General features: G+C 36.4%; 1 protein-coding gene across 4 annotated transcripts in view; it reads right to left on the bottom strand.

The window, feature by feature from the left end:
* Positions 1-14,672, bottom strand: part of LOC129249464 (CUGBP Elav-like family member 2) — a 205,847-nt gene that overhangs the window by 16,825 nt on the left and 174,350 nt on the right. The gene's annotated exons all lie outside the window — the stretch shown is intronic.

Below are 14,672 nucleotides of genomic sequence, written 5' to 3' on the forward strand. Positions count from 1 at the left end.
TTTTTTGCGTTAATAAAAGAAAGCAAAGAAAGTGATATCTCTGTTATAAATTAAAAGTTTTGAAAAATTGGCCGTGCTACCCCCATTTTTCGATAATTACTTAATAGAACTCGCCTGGACCTAGTGGACGTCACTTACACGTAACCCTTAATATGTATTTAGATCAATAATACATTTTTAAAGGAAAATTATATACTATTTTTTATGCCCTCAACATGTGGTCAATGTACAAGTACATAGTTATATGTGCTTAAACAAAAATGTTCATATTATTTTACGATATTAATGTCCACCTATGCAAGAAAGGGCTAATGTTGGTTACACACCTATAAACGTATAATGCAACATCAGTCCAGACCAAATTACGAAACTGCGTGCGTACATATATAATATTTATTTCGTCACTTGAAAAAAGTAGCATTCCAAGAAATTGTCTCCTTAATCCATTATGAAAATCCTTTAAAATCCCTTCCATTTTTTCTGTGAGGTAAATGCGTTCAAGCAGGGCGTTATCCGTGCGGGCAACAAAGTTAACTAAGTGTATTAAAATAATCTAAATAAAATGCCGTGCAGTAAATGTCATTTAAAAACAAAAAAGGACAAAATATTAATTATCTCTATAAATAAAGAATGTGAAAATGTGGATGTGGAAAGTGATAGGTTATTATTTATATGATTTTGGTTAAAGTTTTAGCGATATTAATGACGCCACTAATGGGCTGTGCTTAGAAAATAGTAAAAATGTAAATAAATCCTTAAAACAAAAGTTTAGAGACTGTCGTATAAAAAATTGAATAACTAGTAGAAGGGAGCTTTTAGTAGTTCTAAAAGAATGCCGCTTGGATGATCCCATAAGTCCAAATGCCAAATGCAAAAGTTGGCTCAGAAAAAGCAGCTATAACAACAGTGCCCGGCGATGAAAAAACGACCAATTAATAATAAATAAATATATTACCCCAATTCTTTTTTTTTTTTTGCAACTTTTATTTACTATATATGAATATTTAGGTATTTTGGAGATAATGCAACCAAAAGAGGTACCTAAAATACCACATATGTATGTATACCCATGCACAAATATGTAGTCATATCCAAAATATGCAAACGCATGTACTGCTAGTTGCGATAAAACGGTCTAAAATGCGCAGTGGGTGTTATTAGTGCCTAGAAACAAAGCGGTCATATTTAACACTAAAAGATAGTGGTCGCGAGTGGAAAATTAAAATGGATCGTTAACCATCTGATGAGGTGTGTGAAAGAGTATTAAATAAGCTATGTGGGATGGAAAAAGCCAACTAAAAATCACCAAATTGGTTAAATTAAGTTCCTATACTGTTCAACACATTATTCAAAGTTATGTATGCGAAAGCCGTGTGAAAATGAAGCACAAACTGTACAGAACAAGATTTTCAATGGCATTGTGAAGAGTACGTGAAAGTCCCTTTGACAGCACTCCATCAATTCATTACAAATGAAATTGCAAGATATTGTAGTAAAAAGTACCATCCGGCTCTCTCAACACCCTTTGTGCTGCCATGCATACAGATGCTTTTGCATATGCAAGTGCATAATACTGCAGGTGGCACAGTATGCGAACACTGCTGAGACCTCAACTTCTACCTTTCTTAAAATCTCTGCTTTTTGTATTTTAGAACTATAACATGTTTTTTGAAATAAAATTTTACAGTAAGCTACAAGTATATATGGCCCCTCTACAACCGCGAGATTTTCATTAGACGTAAGTGCGGTTATATAATATATGTATGTATCTATATATTTTTCCTCCTTTCATAATGTTTTTTCTTTCTTTATATAAAATGTGATTGTTGTACATATAAAAGACGACATCATAGTCATAGTAATAATAAAAATAAAAATAACAAAAACCCCTTTTTAATATGAATGTGTTTATTTTTTTTAAGATTCTGTTGCCAAGATTGATACCCAGTATCAGAATGAGTTCAGTTAGTAAGGAAAACAATGAAGGTTTATAATATTAGGTTGGGGAAAAATAAATCCATTATTTTTGGTTACAATTTTTACGCAAATGATTTAAAACATTTGTTTTTTTTCTTGTCGATACTTAGCTGCTGGCGATGCTACGACTACTAACACCCGGTCAACTTCTATTATTTCTGTGATTTGATCGACATTTTCTTCAACCCGGTGTTCGTCGCTACTGGGTAAAAAATACCACAGAGGTAATAAAACCACTTTTAACTTTTTTCTACAAAATATCGTGACCTGCCGCTTCAAGTACCTTTCTGCATAGAAACAAAAGACGCGCTTCTAACTTAAAAAAAACAGGTTGTCTGTAAAGTCGGTTTACTGACGATAGTTTAACGTGACAACGTCATAAGAAAATACTTATGGAATGGTTGCAATTTTCAAAAGAAAATTTTAATTTTATTGGTTTGATAAATATTTTGTATGGATATAGAGGAGGAGGTAAATGGAATCGCAATGGAATAGGTCAAGTCACATTTTCACAAACGTGAAAAATTACGAAACATTTATCAAATTCATGAAAGATATGTTCAATTTCGATTGTGCATCAGACGTTAATAAGTCAACAACACTAAGAGGCACCATCATCGATTTGCTTTTTTCAAGACACTTTACACTCGAAATACTCCCTTTCATTTCCTACTTTTTCTATCATCTCCTATTCTCAACAGAGAAATGGTTCATTACCATGCACACATGAAGAAAGCATATGCAAATACAAATATGTGAATTTATATACATATGCGCATATACATATGTACATATACATACATATATGCTCAGTCAAGTAGGAGAGAGCCAGTTGTCAAACGTTGCCGAACGCGGGGGCCGATTGTGCCTCTTTGTCGTTTGTTCCGCGCTCTCGCTTGCAGTGCGGCTACATCGAATTATAAGACGTTATCACGTCAACAAATATTTAACAAATATTATGTGGTAATTTTTACCCGGTTGCGACCGTTTGTGTTTGTATTTTCCTAGCGCCAAACCCCGGGTTAACATCAAAAATGCCTAACGGAATCGATGAGACCAAAATGGCACGTAATTACCTGTTACAGCATCGGCATCATAAACACCATTAACAATTTCAGCGGCATGGCTGGCTTTTTTCACCTTTATTTTCTCTTTGTTCACCTTCTTTTTCAACACTCCGTAACTCACAATTAATTGAAACAAACAAAAACAGCAAAATAATTTTTTAGTGTGAAATGTCACCTTGACGCCTAGCATTTAAATTGTTTGATCGATACTTTACGAGATATCGATCACTACTGTCATCTAACGAAAAAATACTGAATTTATTTTTCCCCCAAACTAATATTTACTATAAAGGTATGTGAAATTTTAAGGTTTTTATTATTACTTTTATTTCTATTATACCACATTTTCGATAAATAAACGAAGATTGTATTTTAGTTATGTGCAAATGAAACAATGTCTGGATTACATAATAGATAGTTTATGGACTCGTCCGCCGAATTTGCACTCTAAAATGATCCAATGGACCTACTTCGTAGAAAGGTCTATAAAAAGTAGTTTAGGGACTACTCCTATGTTATGTAGAGATAGTCTAGAGAAACGGAGCGTTTGTATCATTCGGTCGATATGACCCAGCCAACGAAGCCGCTGGATATTTATTCGCTGCGCCATGTCTATGTCGCTGTAAAGCTCATACTTGAAGAGGCCCAAAAATCGTCCGTAGAATCTTTCTCTCGAACACTCCGAGTGACGCCTCATCGGATATTGCATCATCCAAGCGTCTGTGCCGTACGTTAAGACGGGCATGGTGTGAGCCATATAGAGTGTTACGTGTTCTTCGTCCCCAATTGTTTACTTAGTCCAAAGTAGCATTTGTTGGCAAAAGAGATTCTCCGCTGGATTGCCTGGTTGACATTGTTATCGGTGTTAATACTGTTTTATAGATATCCCTCAAAAATTATTAAATCGTAATAGATCCTGTGCTATCTAGTTCACAAGTACCAAATGTGATTGACGTAAGGCACCATATGCAAAAATTATAAATCTTCCAATATGGTGATTAATTTTGCGCTACCTTATATATGTACATTAGGCCGGGTCGATTTGTGGGAAGGCAAAAAAATCGCCCATTGCTCTGTGAAAATCATATTCTAGGGATCAAAATAAGAAACTTTGCCGAAGGAACCATACCTCTAAAACGAATTCTGATGCCCCCCAATTTGGGTCGAACTTTTAGTGTCTTTTGTGGGGAGGCAAAAAAATTGCCCATTGCTCTGTGAAAATCATATTCTAGGGATCAAAATAAGAAACATTGCCGAAGGAACCATACCTTTAAAACGAATTCTGATGCCCCCCAATTCGGGTCGAACTTTTTAGTTTCTTTTCTCATGTAAAGGCCAAAAATGGTGATATTTTGAAATGATTGTATGGGGAACCCCCTAGGGGAGTTCCAGGGGGTGTGCCACTGGCATGGGTGGATCGGCCGTCCAAAGTTAGTGGGGGTCGGTCATACATTTGGACTCGATTGGAGCACTCTAAATGGGTCAAAGTGGGATTGTACATATACAGATGTGTTGAAACATTTATTTTGCTAGTCTATTAATCTTAGTTTGCTTACAAATATTAAAATCTACTAAATCTCATCTGATTGTAAAATCTGTAAGGAATAATAACCCTCGTAATAATAATAATGCCCTCTACATAGTACGGCACTCCAATTATTATAATATATAGGTTCAATTTTTATTTATTCCCGTAACAAGAACAATTACCATATATACTCGTACAACTTCCCTTCATTCGTTCACGTGAAAAACTTTTTAAATTTAACTTCAACTTTTTTAAGCCCAATTTTTGCAAAACGAAACATTTCAGCAAAAAAAAGCTCCACATAGGCCGTGTAATGGAAGCGTAAATGTGTACCTATACAAAATGCTTAGATCCTAAAGCAACTTGAACAATTGCAAAGATTGTCTACTTGAGCACTCACTGCCTCACCAGTATTCAAAGTCAATTGCCAAGCAAGTAACGCACACTAAAGTAAGGGGGTTAATATCTTGGGACAGCAAAAGCTGTTTTGGCTGTTTGTGTTTACTAAAATAAAATTGCAAGTACAATACAAGTAAGAATGAAGTACACGAAAAAGAACAACACACTGAATATGCATGAAACATGCCTGTTAATACATCTACATACATATATACGATATAAACAAGCATTCCCACCAAAAAGTTACCGAAGCAGATATGTAAAAGTTACAATATTGAGGAAAGTGAAAACCTCCAAATATTTTTCTTTTAACTTTTTAATGTTAAAGAGTTTGGAGTAAGCAAACGCAGTTGGAGTTATACAAAACAGTGGAAAGTGGAAGAGACGGTACAGCACGGCAAATGAGTAAAACAGTTGCGCTTGACGCAATCAAAAAAAGTTTTTAGCTTATAATGTTGCTTTACTTCGCAACAAAAACTACTGGCTCCTTTCAGGGAACGGCAAACTATTTAACAAACATTCGAATTCATGAACTGGTTTGGAAGAACTTATACTAACGGGTTATAATTAAAAAGCTATACTAATTAAAAATTTCAATACATATTAAATTAATTAAATGTATATTTTTTACTTAGATTATATTTATAGCAATGATTTTAAATCAATGAATCTCAAAAACTGGCACTTTACCAGCATTTCGTCGTAGTTTTGTGCGAAGATGGGTGCAGGTACATTATACTTCAATTGTGTCAATTTCTTTAAGTCATTTTCGGATACTATTACCCATTTTGGGCTCTTCAAACATTGACTTCACTGTTCACTAGCAAAATCTGCCAGTGGTTGCCATTGTGGTAAGTTTGTGGAACTTCTGTGCTTAGAGGGAAAATTCATGTTTTCACAACAAAGTAGTCCAACACAGTTCCTGCACAATGCGAGGGGCCTTTATCGCTATAATATTTACGAATAAATAGTATCAAAATGTTCACCAAAACAATCATTTGGATAGATGGTCTGTTTAATGGCTTTGGCTTGTAGTAGTGCTCCGAAATTCTTTATCAGATACAACAATATAAATCATAACATTTTGCTCAAACTTTTACTTATATCTGTTATTAGTATAAAATAACTCTATTAGTATAAAATAACTCTCATTATCAGGTGATAGTCTCTGATGCTAGCGCTGCATGTTTTAGGTTGTACATATGTTAATTAATTTAATTTAATTTAATTTAATTAAGCTTATATAAAGAATAAAAAAAAGTTATTTAGTCAAAATAAAAGATTTTTCTCAGAAATTCATACACATCCATCGACACCGAGTTTTAAACGCTCAAATCTGCCCCTCTGTATGCATTTGTGAGTTGCTCCTGTTTGTTTTATGGGTGAAGTCATTTTTGTGGGTAAAGTCAGTATTCAGCCTCTTTAAGTTATTTTTAATCTACGTATAGCTTCTAACGGCCGACCGCCGTAGCCGAATGGGTTGGTGCGTGATTACCATTCGGAATTCACAGAGAGATCGTTGGTTCGAATCTCGGTGAAAGCAAAATTAATAAAAACATTTTTTCTAATAGCGGTCGCCCCTCGGCAGGCAATGGGGTGTATTTCTGCCATGAAAAAGCTCCTCATAAAAAAAAAATCTGCCGTTCGAAGTCGGCTTGAAACTGTAGGTTCCTCCATTTGTGGAACAACATTAAGACGCACACCACAAATAGGAGGAGGAGCCAAGCACCTAACAGAAGTGTACGCGCCAATTATTTATTTTTTTTTTTTTAATAGAGCAAATAGAATCAGATTTTCGACGCATATGCGAAGCATTTAAATTAGTCTCAGAAAAAGTCTTTGAGACACGGTAGATTTTGCTCTCGCGGCTGAATAATTTAATTAATTAAAATGTGTAAGCACGAAATAGGACCAAGATACATACTTCGGTATTGATGGGTGAAATCCATCAATAATCGCGCTCACCTCCCATATAATGATAATTATCAAAGAAATAAAACCTGATAAGTCTGTTACAAATGAAGTAAAATTAGTGAAATCTGGGACAAATATTGTACTCAACGAAAGAAATGCGAAGATACTAAAATTGAAAAAATGGGTAGTGCCACTTCAACTTTTGGGTAAAAGCGGGTATCTCGATAGTGACTCAACAAAACTTGCTCAAATACGTATTGTACTCCACCTTATTTAGATCCGACATAAGTTTGTGTTCGAATAAAACCCTCGCCCACTTTTTCATGACCAAATTTCCGCCATCCCTCTTATGATACAAGCATGATAACAATACATAATTTTTTATGAGCTTGTTTGATTATTAATGAACAGCCGAAAATTAACAGCCTGCCCTGATTAAATTTGACTAAAATGTGTGCGGATATATTGGGTTGGGGAAAAAGTAATGTCGTATTTTGTCAATTGAGCGCGACATTTAAACATATCTTGCGTTGTACTTATTGCATCGGGTCACACTAAATGGCGATTTGAAGACGACAATCTGTACTACAAGTGTCTCTTTGACAGTGTTGTGATTGTACGTTTCAGTCTTAAGTTATAGCGCGTCAAAGATGGAGTCCACTAAGCAAGAAATTCGTCATATTTTACGTTTTTACTACCTTAGAGGGAAAAATGCAACGAAGGCGGCGGCAAAAAATTGTAAAGTTTATGGACCTGATACTATAACGATTCGCATAGCACAGCGTTGGTTCGACCGATTTCGGTTTGGTGTAGTAGATGTCGAAGATGCACCCCGTACTGGGAGGCCAATCGTCGTAGAGACTGGTAAAATCGTTGAAATTATCCAAAGAGACCGGCATGTGAGCATTCGTTCGATTAGTCAGGAACTAGGTGTAGACCACAAAAAGCTGGATGTTTGGGTGCCACACGTGTTGACGCAAAAAAATCTCTTGGACCGAATCAACGCTTCCGATTCTCTGCTAAAACGGAACGAACTAGACCCATTTTTGAAGCGGATGGTGACTGGCGATGAAAAGTGGATCACGTACGACAACGCCAAGTGGAAAAGATCGTGGTCGAGAAGCGGCGAGCCGGCCAAACCATCGCCAAGCCCGGATTGACCGCCAGGAAGGGTTTGCTGTGTGTTTGGTGGGATTGGAAGGGAATTATCCACTATGAGCTGCTCAACTATGGCCAGACCCTTAATTCGGTCCTATACTGTGAGCAACTTGACCGTTTGAAGCAGGCGATTGACCAGAAGCGGCCAGAATTGGTCAATAGGAATGGTGTTGTGTTCCACCAGGACAACGCGCGTCCTGACACATCTTTGATGACCCGCCAGAAGCTGCGGGAACTCGGATGGGATGTCCTATCGCACCCACCATATAGTTCGGACCTGGCACCAAGTGAGTATCATCTCTTCCGGTCCATGCAAAACGCCCTTGATGATACCAAGTTGGCCTCAAAAGAGGCTTGCGAAAACTGGTTGTCTGAGTTTTTTGCAAATAAGGAGGGGGATAATGAAGTGGCCTTCTAAATAGCAACAAGTTTTCGAACAAAACGGGGCATATTTGACTTGAATTGGATAATTCTAAGTACGTCAAATTTCGATCACAAATACGACATTTCTTTTTCCCCAACCCAATATAAGGTTCGGCTCGTCCGAATTTAACCTTCCCTATTTGTTTTTTGGGATCAGTTTGCTACCGATAGTCAGGCGTCAGTAATAATCAGTATCTTCGTTTGACAAAACTCGAATATTGCATATTCTTCGCGGAATCGGAAGCTATTTTATTGACCATAAAAGTACTGAAAAATCTAAAAAAGTAGCATATTGTTTAGATTTACTAATTTTAAACTATTCGAGCAATCAGCAATATATGAAAATTAATAACAAATAGGAATTAAAGGTGATGAAGCTGCAGTCATCGCAGCGTGATTCACACTGCAGGCACCAATACAACAACAACTAAAACGAATGAGTTGACAATGCAAAGGTTGGTGAACAAATAGATAGAATATAGAAAATTTCAAGGATAGAAAAAGGACTGACAGATCAAAAACTGGAATCTTTGTTGAGAATTTTGCTGCTGTAGAGTACACTCTTGCTGAACACCCTACACCCAACAACATCGATATCCCTACGTTCTCAACAACTAGGCATTCATGAGCCAACACCTTGGCAGATTTTACCTGTACTCATAGACGTGCGTATGGTGGGTACTTAAATGATGTCACTTTTCACATATAATTGTTGAGAGCCGTATTTTGAATAAAAATAGTGGAATCTGAAAGAATCTAAATTTTTACATATTCTATTTTAAAACAATATCTAGGAGCGTCTTTTGAAAGGCCCTTTGCCGTAGCCGAATGGGTTGGTGCGTGACTACCATGAGGTAGGGCCCAGGTTCAAAATTCACTTTGTGCATGACATTGTTCTAATGACAGTTCAATATATTGTTTATAAGCCATTGAAAGCATTTGCGTCTCAGTTTTGTGGATATTTTTTCTGTGATGAAATTCAAACGTAATAGAGTGATTGCGTTATATTTGGCTGGAAAATCACAACCAGCCATTGTTCGTGAGCTCAGTCACCTCAAAGTGAATAAAATGTTTGTGTATCGCACTATAAAGCATTACAATGATACTGGTAGCATTGCAAAACGCTATGGAGGTGGACCAAAAAACCGCAACAACGCCAGAAATGGTTCGGGAAGTGAAGGCTCGACTTGAACGAAATCCACGTCGAAGTGGAAGAAAAATGGCGAAAGAACTGAAAATATCGTAAGACAGTATTCGACGCATATTGAAAAATGAGTTCAAGGTCAAGGCTTACAAGTTCCAAAAAGCACACGATCTTTTACCCCACCAAAAAAAAGTTCGGTGCGAAAAAGCAAAGGAGTGGTTGCGCTTGCACGAATTTACTAACATTGTGTTTTCTGATGAAAAAAATTTCCCAATTGAGCAATTCATAAACACTCAAAACGGTCGTGTTTACTTAACCGAATGCTCATACGAGAATTTGAGCCTACATATAGTCACTCGAAGCAATTTCCCATCGCAAGTAATGGTTTGGGCCGCAGTGACCGCTGATGGACGCTCTACAATCGTTTTTATCGAGCCTGGTGTCAAAGTGAATGCAGGGAATCGGGAAAATGTTTTAGAAACTACTTTAGAACCGTGGACACGCAAACATTCCAGTCGTAGACCATGGACGTTCCAACAGGACTCGGCACCGTCTCATAAAGTTCGTGTGAATCAAGAATGGTTAAAAAATCATGTTCGACACTTCATTTCGTCCACACAATGGCTTTCGAATTTGCCAGACGCAAATCCGATGGACTATTCCATCTGGTTCATTTTGGAGAGCAAGGTGAGGACTAAAAAATATGCCAGTATGGATGCGCTGTAAAAAGCGATTATACGAGAGTGGGCCAAAATACCTCAAGATCACATTCGTGCAGCATACAACTCATTTTTTGACCGTTTGAAGGCTATAGTCAAGGCAAAAGGTGGTCATATCGAGCTAAAGTGAATATATATTAAAATTATAATCATTTTTGAACAATTTTGTCTTTGAAATCAATAAAAACTAATTTCACACAAAAAAGTTATGGTGTTTTGAATAGGTAACACTTCATATCGTTCTCCCTGTAATTTCCAGCTAAGTTTGGAGTCCAGGATTACTCCTAAGTACTTTGCATTGGGTGAAAGTGAGAGGGTTTGTCCGTTAATGTTTGGTAGAGTAAAAATTGGGACCTTATATCTGGTCGTAAATAGCATAAGTTCTGTTTTACGCGCGTTTAAACTTAGGCCACAGCCTGTAGCCCAAGAGTTAAGCTCGCCTACCGTCCTATGAATGATCCCACTGATCGTATTGGGACACAGTCCTGATGCCATTAACACCACATCATCAGCGTACGCGACCACTTTTACCCCACCTCCATTAAGTTTTATTAAGATTTTACTAATAACACATAACCAGAGGAGTGGAGTGCCCCTGTGGACTCTTTTAGTTATGTTGATATTACCCATGTTAGCTCTAATTATCCTGGTTTCTAGCATAAATGATCCAATTGCTGATACAATATTTTATGTACATACATATGCATACTTTATACTATAACTCAGCTCATTTGAATTAAACGTTAGGTGTAATTTCAAAGATTTTGATTAAGTAACTATTTCAAGTAAGCCGATTTGTGGAAAATTTGGAAATTAACATTATGAGATTTGTGCCCGTTTGTGCATGCGATTTTGTGCAATTTCTTTGCAGGCTTTGAGCAGGCTTATTTAGAGGCGCAGGCAGCTAGAGTAGAGGAAAATATATAAATGCAGCTTGAACGGATAAGATAAACATGCACATGAATGCGTGCAGATTATTCGATTATGTTCATAGATACGCAGTACACGCAGGTAACTATAAACTTATCTTAGTGCTTATATAGTTAAAATATTTTTCTTGGTTCCATTCGATTTAACTCTATACACTCACGATTTACGTTATTTTCGATTTCAAGCTTCTGTTATTACAATATTTTCGCCATATCCTATTTGCACTTGTTAGCTCAGTAAATTCAGACAACATTTATGAACTCGATTTTGTTCCGCACCTCCCTACAATTCTCATACCTTCCACTCAACTAATACCATCCCATCGACTACCATACTGGATGTATGGTCCGATGTTCATATGTTTTGCCTTTGGTTGATTCTTAAAGCGATTTTGTTGTCTGTTTGATATTTCGTATGTAGTCAAACTTTTTGGGTTTTAGCGAAGTAGTGAGAAGTCTACCACACGCCCGCACTCAGAAATCTTCTACATATGTACATATACGTATGTTCATACTCATACATAGGGTGAGTAGCAAAAAACGGCATCGAAAAATAATCCACAGACACTTGGCTGTCAGTTGCAGTTGGTGCAGTGCCAGAGAATTCACAGAAATGAACTTTACAACGTTACAACTAAAGGAGCACTCGCCTTTTATATGGGCGCCATTTTCATTTCTAATTCCTTTTCCAATTTCTATGCTTTTTTCCGTTACGCTCGTTCCTGGTTTTGTATCTGCACGAAAGCTTAGGAATTTTTAATATTTCATTAAATTAAGTGCTTCGATTCAACGAAACCGATGCACTTTTTCTTAACTTGCCTTGTTCTCCTCAACGAAGCCCAACAAAACAGTTAAACTTTTATGTTTTACAGCTCAGATGAACAGCCAAAGTATTGGGAATTTTGAACAGAACATACGTACATAAGTATATGAGTGCTTGTAGTGGTTACCCGTTCAGATTAGTTGTATCTCATTGCACACAAGCTTAGCACGGCACAGGGAGCAATCTACTTACTCACCAAGTCGAGTAAATTAAATTTGATGCCGATGCGTTTCTTCAATATATTTTGCTTAGATTCTTTCATCTCTGCAATGAACTTAAATTTCTTCAATTGTTTTTGGCAATGTATTGCAGTGTTTGTAGATTTTAACTGAAAGAAGGAAACTCTTTGCAGCGTAGAATAAAACAAGGGAAAGTATGCAGTAGAAAATTTTTTCTGATATTCATAGTGACCGCACGGAAGACTTAAACAGTAGAAAATGGAAAGCGAAAGAAAAGAAAAAAATGTTTGTCGATCTGCTCTGTGGGGATATGGTGCGGTCATTCATGCGTGAGCTCAAGTTCATTGAAACCTGGCAAGAACTCTCTGAGCACAGCACTACCCAAATGGATTTACCCCCTTTACATTTCATTTCTTCCTTAGGGGTATTGGCAGTTTGCGCCACGTATTTTTTCTATTCGACGTCCCAGCACAAAGTAAACTTTAAAAATGTTACAAGTTTGTAATGTAACGAGCCAAATACTTTCTGCGTGGAGGCAAGTTAAGATTTTAAACAATTTAAAAAATACTTGGTATTATCTTCGTTAGGTCTAATTGCCGTTACTAATTATATTTTAAGTATATAGAAGCCGCACCATGTTCATATGCATAGACTTACATAAAAGCAATGTATATCAAGATATAAATATGCACACACCCGTACAAACACATTTTGGTTTTGAAAAGTGCTCAGACTTTGAGTTCGCTAAAGCAGCTGTAGCAGTTCAACATGTCTAAATTATACTTTAATAACCAACATTTCAGCAACATATACAAAAAAGTGTTCTGCTGGCAGACGACTTCATTAGGCCAAATGCAAAAATCATAGGCCTACATATTTTAAGTATATGTCATGAAGAAAATTTGCAGTTTTGGAAGAATTCACACCATTTTGTGTTTAATGGTGGCAAATTTACTGTACGAAAATAATATAAGTTCATATACGAGTATATTTGAATTAGATAGAGACTAAAAATCGTATATATACACAAACATATCTTAGGTAAATAAGATAAAATCGAATAATTAAATCTTAGGTTATTAAAAAAAACACGAAAAATAGAAACGTGTCTATATATTATATAATACATATATTGTATATAAGTATATGTATTCAGGGTTACCGGGAAAGTCGTTTGACACTTACACATATGTTGGGAAATTTTTGATTACATGTAAATTAGGGCGGGTCGATTTAAAAATCGCTCATTGCTCTGTGAAAATCGTATTCTAGGGATTACAATAAGAAACTTTGCCGAACGAACCATACCTCTAAAACGAATTCTGATGTCCCCCAATTTGGGTTGAACGAAAAATCCCACTTTGACCAATTTAGAGTGCTCCAATCGAGTCCAAATGTATGACCGACCCCCACTAACTTTGGACGGCCGATCCACCCATGCCAGTGGCACACCCCCTGGAACTCCCCTGAGGGGTTCCCCATACAATCATTTCAAAATATCCCCATTTTTGGCCTTTACATTAGAAAAGAAACTAAAAAGTTTCTTCGGCAAAGTTTCTTATTTTGATCCCTAGAATATGATTTTCACAGAGAAATGGGCGATTTTTTTGCCTCCCCACAAATCGATTGGCACGAACACCCTTTTTGTGTGTCTGCAAAGAATAATTATGTCCATAAATGGCTTGAAAGAAGTGGACCAATACCGTGCCCGGCGAGAGGCCCCGACTTGACATCGATGGATTTTCGCGTGTGGCGTCAAACAAAAGGCCTCTCATACAAATCTTGACGCGGAAAAGTAATTTAAGGATAATAATGAGAAATCGTATCAGGAATAGGGGCGCTCATGTCGAGAACAATTTATAATTAATAAAAAGGTTTAAATTGTTAAGTTTTTTGTTCAAACCACATATATATTTACAAGATTTTCCTTCTCAGAAAATTGTACCCTACGCTAGTTCAGCACGCAATCCGCCTAGAGAATACTTCTTCACTTACTTATTTTCGAAGTTATTTCTTGGAATAGCTTCCATACAAAATCTTTTTTGTTTGATGTTAATTAAGAAACACTAAGCAAAAATACGTAAATTCGAAACTTTAGCGAGCAGCCATTTTTAACTGTTATTTTATTATTTTTAATATTGATGATCTTTGTCAACTGGCATACCCTTCAACTAGGAACGGAAAACAATCAACCCTTGAACTAACATTTAAGAGAATGGACTTACAAGCAAAAAAAAATATTTTGTTTTAATAATCTTTAAAATCGAATATTTCGATACCGGCTAAGTTTCGGACATCATGTCATTTAACCAAATTAAACAAAAATTACTTAATAAAAATTTCCTTAAGTATCTCAGACAACATTCCCGGTAAACCTATATGCCATTTATATTTGCAAATTCAAATTTATTT

The sequence above is a fragment of the Anastrepha obliqua genome, chromosome 5 (genome assembly GCF_027943255.1).
Source record: "Anastrepha obliqua isolate idAnaObli1 chromosome 5, idAnaObli1_1.0, whole genome shotgun sequence".
NCBI lineage: Eukaryota > Metazoa > Arthropoda > Insecta > Diptera > Tephritidae > Anastrepha > Anastrepha obliqua.